The following is an 8,353-nucleotide window of genomic DNA, read 5'->3' as shown; positions in this document are numbered from 1 at the left end:
CCCCCCCCCCCCACCATGAGCCTGCTCCAACCTTTTAGTCCCTACCCCAGTTAGGCTGCCTGTGGGGGAGGGAACTGAGATAGCACATGGGCTTTAGCCTTTTACCAGGAAGTAAAATGGCAAGCTTGGTTCTATCAAAGACTAGTGCATTGCCTATTTCAAACAGATCCCAGCTGTGGTATACTTTTTATCCCTACCATTCCTGGATATACTGTTCTTTGCAATTATCTTGCCTGAGATCCAGGGGAGAAATTCATCTCCCTACAATCCATGGCCTGCCCAGACTATAAACTATATCTAATTTGGGATTCCTCTACACTATGCCCAGTGCAAAAATTCTACCTCACTATGGGGGACCCTAGAGCTCAGATAAAAGGAACTTGAATGGATAGAGAAAAAAAAAACTTTATGTCTGGAGGTAAAATTTTTAAGCCTCTCAGACTCCACTGTTTTATTTAAGTCTCTGTATCTTATTGCACTTGGCTGATTGTTTTATGATTTAATTTTGTTGTTTTAAGTTCATATGCTAATCTGATCAATATCTGTCTGTTACACTGATCATTTTAAGTTACCATGTTTTCAGCTATTATATAAGTTCTGTTCATTATTTTATTGGATTTCCCTTAATAGTAAACAAGTCTATTTTGATTGGTAAAAAGGTTTTTGACTACATTGCTTGTAACTTGTCATTTGCTTATATTATTGTATTTGCTAACTTCTTTAAGGTTTAAATTTTTTAAGTTTATCTATATTAAGCTAATTGATATCTATTCTGTTATATGATTCTTTATCTGTACTGTTTCCCTATGATTTTACTGAACAACATATCATTGTAAAAAGCCCATGAACGTCTTACACAAAAAAAATTTTTAAGTTATGAAAGCCCATAAGCCTTATGTATCCTGGATATGTCATCTTACTATTGAGATCACATGTTGTCTTAACAGGTTTTTTAGTTTATTATGACAGTTGTATACAACCTTGAAGAATATGATGATGACTTATGAATTTAAATTGTAATTTTATAAGGGGTCTTTAAATTGACTTTAGGATACCTAGTAACTTCTGAATGGATATATAATATATATATATATAATGTATATAATATACATAATATAAAAAATGTTATCTTAAAAGCTAGAGAAATCAAATAGAAATTCCTACCCAAACTCTTTATATATAAAAGCAGGAAGCCAAAAAGAGCTCCTGCATGCATATTTTAACTCTTTATTTCAATTTACTTTCCCATCAGAAGGATTTAAAATTCTTGGTTATATTTTAGACCCCAAAAGGTTTTTATCAGTTTTTTTTTCCTCTAGGCTCTGTCCCACATTTGGATGAAGGCAGTAACAGATTTTGTTAAAAATATCTCAGCCAAGGTTGAATGANTATAATGTATATAATATATATAATATAAAAAATGTTATCTTAAAAGCTAGAGAAATCAAATAGAAATTCCTACCCAAACTCTTTATATATAAAAGCAGGAAGCCAAAAAGAGCTCCTGCATGCATGATATTTTAACTCTTTATTTTAATTTATTTTTCCATAAAAAGGATCTAAAATTCTTGGTTATATTTTAGACCCAAAAAGTTTTCTAGGCTCTGTCTCACATTTGGATGGACACAGTAATAGATTTTGTTAAAATATCTTAGTCAAGGTTGAAAGATTTCATACATCTGTTGAATTTGTGACAAGTATTCATTTTTTTTAAACATCACAGCAAGTGGTTACATAGAAAACTCATGTGAATCCTATATGATAATGGGTCTGTTTGCAATTGTCTTTAAATGTGTTATTGTGATTTTGGGGAATTTTGGTACTTTATTTGAATATGCATTACCTACTCTACTACTGTTTTATTTTTATAAATCTGCTATTTTGTAAAAGCCATTTGCACTCACAGTAGTTCATGGCAAAGTTTAAAAGAAACTAGATCTCATTTTTGGGTGAGAAACCTTTCGCTAATTCTAAGTTATATTTTTTTTTATTTTTAAAACATCCTTTTATTATTGTTCCCTTGTATGTGCAGTACAATATTTGAGGCTTTTTTCCCCCCTCATTTTTGTTCTTGAACACATTAGCAACATTAATCCCTTTTTGATTTTATAATAATATAAGTTTAATATAAATATATATTTGCTATAATATTAATGCATACCCAAAAATCTTTAGACTATGGTAACCTACCAAGTATTGATAAATGTTATAGGACTGTGATCAATGATTCTGTCTGATTCCAGGAGAAGGGAACAAAAAAGCCACAAGGTCAAGGAGACCAACCAGTCCCAATGGGATTGATGAGAAACTACACAGTGCCAAGGAACACAAGGTCAAAAAGACCATACCAATCCAGGTAGGATTGACAGAATTTTCTAACACCAATACTAAGTACTTGAACCTAGTGTTTGGGATTCAAGATCGAGGCTGTTATGACATGTTAGAGGTCAGGTCTCTGAGCTACATCCTACTCAAGTACCAAAGGTTGGCTATCATTCTGGCTCTCCCTATCCCTGAGAGTGAAGGCAAATCAGACCAGGAAATGACACTTCCCTTTTACACAAAAGATCTGGTCCTTTCTTCTCTCTTATAAGTGTAGCAATTTCCTGTAGTCATGGCTATTAAATGGGTAAGTGAATAATTACATAAATCACTTTAATTGGGCCTTGATTCAAGGACCTATTATAAGTTTTTATTTTTCCTTTACTTACATGTTTGACATTTTATGTCTCATTCACAAATTATTTTTTCTCTTTTATTTGGATTTTTTGGTATTTTTGGATTTCTTTTGATAATTGACTCATACACCCCATACTTCAGCCATTTATCCTTAGCTGATCTGGGTGTTTGTCTCTATCTTCTTCAGAGGGGAATGTGTTATTAATTCTCCTCAAAGGGGTAGGTATGTATTATAATAATCTATAATGTAAACTTTAAATTGTTATAATTTCTGCAGGTATTGAGCCTAAGGGGGTCACAAATGTAAATAATGATCCCAAAAGGTCAACCCCAAGTGCAGTTGGGCTCCAGAAGAAATGTGTTGAATCTTCTTACTCCAATAAATGAATAACTTTCTCACAGTTGTTTAGAATTACAGCTTGAGAACTGAAGAATCAGCTGCTTGGTGAACACAGCTAAGCAGTTCTACTTAAATCCTTAAGTAACTATTGAAGGTGGATGTGATTCTCTTAATTCCTAAACTAGTAAACTTGTGTGTTAGATTTAACAAGGTTAATTAGTTTAGGTAAGTTGTTCTGACTGCTGATTAATTCAGAATCTGACTGGAGGATTAATAACTTTGAAGTATTTCCCTAACAACCCAGATGAATTTCTTCATCTGACACTCTTTATCTGGAATCTTGAGAATCATAGACAGGTTTGCACATGACTCTTTTGTAAATGGCTTAATATTGGTATTGTAATGAAGTAATTTAGGGAATAGAATAGAAATTTATGATGAGTAAGAAGTGCCTAGGAATGGAAGTGTGGCTGTCAACTTTGAACATTCTGTATTGAAATGCAGCTGGGGGAGGAGTGAAACTGTCAGTGCTGGTGTGAGAGGGATTTGGAGAAGAAGTCTAGTCAGCAGTGACTCCATAAGCTTGGGATCTTTGGGATTGGAGAAGCTTGAAGACAACATCTCTCAAGGCAACCCTGGGTGGTGGGAGTGTCTGTTTCTGGTGGACAGTTTGCAGGCATTCTTCCCTGCCTGGTATCTATTGGATTATTGGTTATGCAAGGAGTTGGTTCCTGTTATCCTGAAGTCATCAAAGGAGCAACCTGGACCAGTTGTGAGAATCCAAATACCCAGCTCTCTTCCTCTAGTCTTCAGTCAAGGCTGTCAGCCTGACTTAAGTTAGGTTGACAGAGAAACTCCCTCTTAGAACTCCATTTCTTGTCAGTTAGATATTCCCAGTTATAGATATACCTTTCCCACCCTCCTTACTCTTTTAATATATTAAACTGTTTGCTTCCTGTTTGTTTCCTCTTACCTCAAAGAACCCATAGTGTGTGAGTACTTAATCTTTGTGTTATTCCCTGGTTTGTGACGGAGGCCAGTAATCCCAACTGTCATTCCTTTAGTGAAGGGTTATCAGATTTACTCTGCCTTTGATACACTATCCTTCTTTGTGAGTTTAATTTGTAAGTGGCAGTTGCCCAAAACACCTCTTGTTTCTCATAGATTAACTTATATTTATATATTCTTTTAAAAGTATATATAAATGAAAGGGAAAATGGGACTGATGATGGAAAATACCAATAGGATTTCTAAGTTAAATCTAAGTTGATGAATATTTGTTGAATCTCCCAGATAATTAACTGATATTCAGGAGCCTTTGGATGGCTTGACAGCCTGGTCAGGCCAAAAGGCCTGACTTCTTCTGATTTGAAGTTTTGTTCAGCAGACATCGGTTTGGTTTGAATAAATCTTTCTTGATGATGTGAATATCAGAAGTTGATAAGGTTGAATATATTTCTAATTGATAAATGTTGAGAGTTATATCAGAATATACTCTGCCCTAGTCTAAGCCTAAGACACCTCCCTCCTTACCCAGTTGTATCTCAAGACTGAGACCAGGAGTGGTCCAGGTTTGCCCCTTATATAGGCAGTTTCCAACTACCCCTTGGCTCACGCCAGGTTCATGCCAACTCAGTTCATTCTGATTCTATCAGGTAACTGGCGATCAAGCTTGTCCCAACATGGCTGCTATTAAAATCCTTACAAAATTCTTTTGAGAATAATTTCAGGATAAGAAATTTGCCACCTCCCCAGAATCCAGACAACGAACCTGTTTGGAGAAGGCACCATGAAGATGCCTGCAGAAACCTACACTGCATCAAGAAGATCCAGAATGAACTTTGGGGTGCAGTTGATTGAACTATGGGGAGTTGAATGCATTTGTTTTGAATGTACACTCTTATGCTGAAGGGGACTGCCCCCTAATTGGCTTTTTGTCAATGTGCCTAGCAATCATTGGATCATTGGCTTTGTCCTCTTTTCTTTTTATCCCCAAATTTCTGTAATTTAAAAGTTAGTTATGTTTATAAGAGCCTTCGGGGAGACCAGTCACCCTCTGCTCTCAGGGGGGAATGTGTTATTGGAAATTTGGAGGTCCTTTAACTACATTTCCCATGAGCCCACTGGGTTCCTGTCTTATGTGATGATGTAGACAGTTATGTAATGACGTAGACAGGAGGATAAAAATTGAGTGGCTAGACTTACACTTCCTCTTGGCTCTCTATCCACTATTGAGGTGGCAGGCAAGGGTGCATTTCTTTTAAACTGACTAAGCTAGCATGGCACATAGCTTCATTTCCTAATGGCTATTAATAACTCTATAAAAACCATAATATTTCTAAAGTTATCCCTTTATATTCATTTTATTTCTTACACTGAATAGGAGTAGAGTAGGGAAATACTCAGAAGCAATCTCTGTGAAGAGATTTATAGATCTGGGGAGGTGTAGGTAGTTATTATTAGAGTAAGTTATATCAAAATCCTTTCTAGCTTGTCCATATTTTATTAAACAACTGTTATTTCATAACTTAGGGTTCTGCATGTGTCTCATCTCAGTGTTTGACTCTGCCTGCACCAGGTTTGGGTGCCCTTCCCAAAACAGTTCACTCTTCTGTTACTGGCCTAAATAAACATCTAACACATCCCCTAAAACCCACAAACATTTCATTGGGGAAAATAAATGTCATTTAAAAAAGCAAGCTCAACTGAAATCTAGTGTGTCTGTCCAATTATCTTCCATGAATCTTGGTGTTGATTTGATACAATTTTCTCAGAAGTCCTTCCACTAGAGTTCAAATTCTGCCCAGTTTCTACTATGCTATAATTACTTCAAATGTTGTTCTAGTAATAATCTCTCTGTGATGTACAAGGAGAGGTTTTGTTATGTATTTAATTTTACTATAAGAAATGAGGAAAGACATATTTTTAGAGTCATTGAAAGACTCAAATGAACTGACATAGAATGCAATAAGAACTAGAAGAATGGTTTATACTTTAAGATCAATATTATAATTTAGGGACTTTTATGAATAGTTAAAGAATGAAATCAGCCAATCTAGAAGAATTTATCCAATAATTATAACACTGTAAAGGCAGCTCTGAAAGCTATAAGAAAATATTATTTATACAATAACCATTAATTATTCCAGAAGACCAATGATAAAAAATGAAACCTTACAGAATTATATACATACATACAAAGACATATACACTCATTGAGGAAATTGGCTTTTACTGAGTATGCATATTTCTTTCTTTTTTTTAACCCTTGCCTTCTACCTTGCAATCAATACTATGTATTGGCTCCAAGGCAGAAGAGTGGTAAGGGCTAGGCAATGGGGATTTAGTGACTTGTCCAGGGTCACACAGATAAGAAGTGTCTGAGGCAAGATTTGAACCTAGGACCTACCATCTTAGGCCTGGCTCTCAATCCACTGAGCCACTTAGCTGCCCCTCAGTCTACATATTTCCTGAAAGAAATTTGTTTTTTGGAAGACTTCTGGGTGTGGAGCCAAGATGGGAGAGTAATCCTCAGCAGCTCTGTGCCACCATGTGAATCCTCCCCAAACAAAATTAAAATATCACCACAAAATGAATACAAGAGTGAAAGAACCAAGAAGGAGACAGAGTGAAACAACTTTCAAGAAAAGAAAAACCCAAAAGGTAGGTAACAAACATCTGGGGCACTGGCATGAGAGGAGAGCAGACCCAGCAAGAAGCTGTAGCAAGGAGAGAAGAGCAAGCCAAGAGTGAGTCACTCCCTACCCCACATCTGCTGTCTAAGATTTGGGAACCTATGCCCAAGCCAACATCCAGACCCTGGGACCGTGCCTGAGCAAATAGAGATAAAAGCTAACCCATACCCTTGAAATTTCAAACCTGTGGAGAAGTCTGGAACCCCAGCCCATGGAATTCTAGTCTGGGCTTGGGACAAGGACTTAATTCACACCTTGAGGTGGATGATAGTACTAAGTACTGATCTTTTTGCCTAAAGCTCATGAGTTTGGTACAAGGAATCCTACATCTTAACATATGGCAAAGCCCTGCAAACTCGAGCCTCACACACGGTTCAAGTCCTTTCATTTTGGCACAGAATATCATCAGTCCTATTAGAATTGGTCTCTTTGACCTGTGTGCTCATTTTTCACTATTCAGGTCAAGTCTGTGCCCCCTTGGCATAATGCAGGTAAAGTCTGTGCTCCTTTTTGATCCCTTTTCCTTGAATCAGACACAGTCATGAAACAGAGTCCCATAATAGTTAAAGAACCAGTAGCAGTTTCCACATTATAAGGCTCTACATTTAGGGCTAATAGACATTCTAAATCTTATTCTAGGTAAAATACAAAAGAAATATTTTAATATTGGTGACATGTGCTTCAAGTACAAAATATGGGGGAAAGGAAAAAAAGAAAAACTCAAATACTATATTGCACATGCAAGGAAAAAAACAATAAAAACTTTTAATATATATCACAATCAGTGACACATTGTGTCAGAAAAGGAAAGATAGAATACAAAGGTTTCTTACTCCCAAAAAATGAGATCCATTTCCTTTTTAACTTAGCCAAGATCTACAGTGTGAGTGCAAATGATTTTTACAAAATAACAGGTTTACAAAACAAAAGGCAATATAGGCAATGCACATTCAAAGAAAGTACCAAATTTCTCAAAATTCACAAAACATCAACTTATGTAAAGGTTACTAATTCAAGTTTCTTCCAACTAGGTCTTTTACAAAGGTGTTTTCCCAGGTTCAAATATAGGATGGTACAAATAAAGACAGTGCAACAGAATATGTATCTATAATAGTAAAATTATAATAGCTAAAAATGACATAGAGTACTAGAACAAAATTAAATCTCAAAGCAAACAATGAGTATAATACAATAGTATGTAGTTACTCATCATCTATAGAAAGTGCTCTATTTACATGGGAACAATGGATCCAAGAGTCCTTTTCTCCAACCTTAATGGCTGTTGGAGTGGTCAACAGGACTTTGAATGGACTATCATAGGCAGGTTGAATTGCCCCAGTATGCTGGAAGTTCTTCATGTAAACTTTGTTACTGGGTTGCAAGTCATGGAGTGAGAAGTCTATAGGAACAGCTTGTACAACAGCTCCAGATTCATGGAGTTCTCACAAATTAGTTTGCAAGTCTCAAATATATGAGGCAATGGAAGTATTTCTGCCTAGTAATGATATATATGCTGGGAAGAAAGGCTTAAGCCTGTATAGGAGGATGCCCAAAAAGCATCTCAAATGGTGAGATGTGCAGATCACCTATGGGCCTAGTTCTAAGATAAAATAGGGCCAGAGGGAGAATTTCAGGCCAT

Source organism: Gracilinanus agilis, chromosome 4 (assembly GCF_016433145.1).
Source record: "Gracilinanus agilis isolate LMUSP501 chromosome 4, AgileGrace, whole genome shotgun sequence".
NCBI lineage: Eukaryota > Metazoa > Chordata > Mammalia > Didelphimorphia > Didelphidae > Gracilinanus > Gracilinanus agilis.
This window is presented reverse-complemented; position numbering follows the sequence as displayed.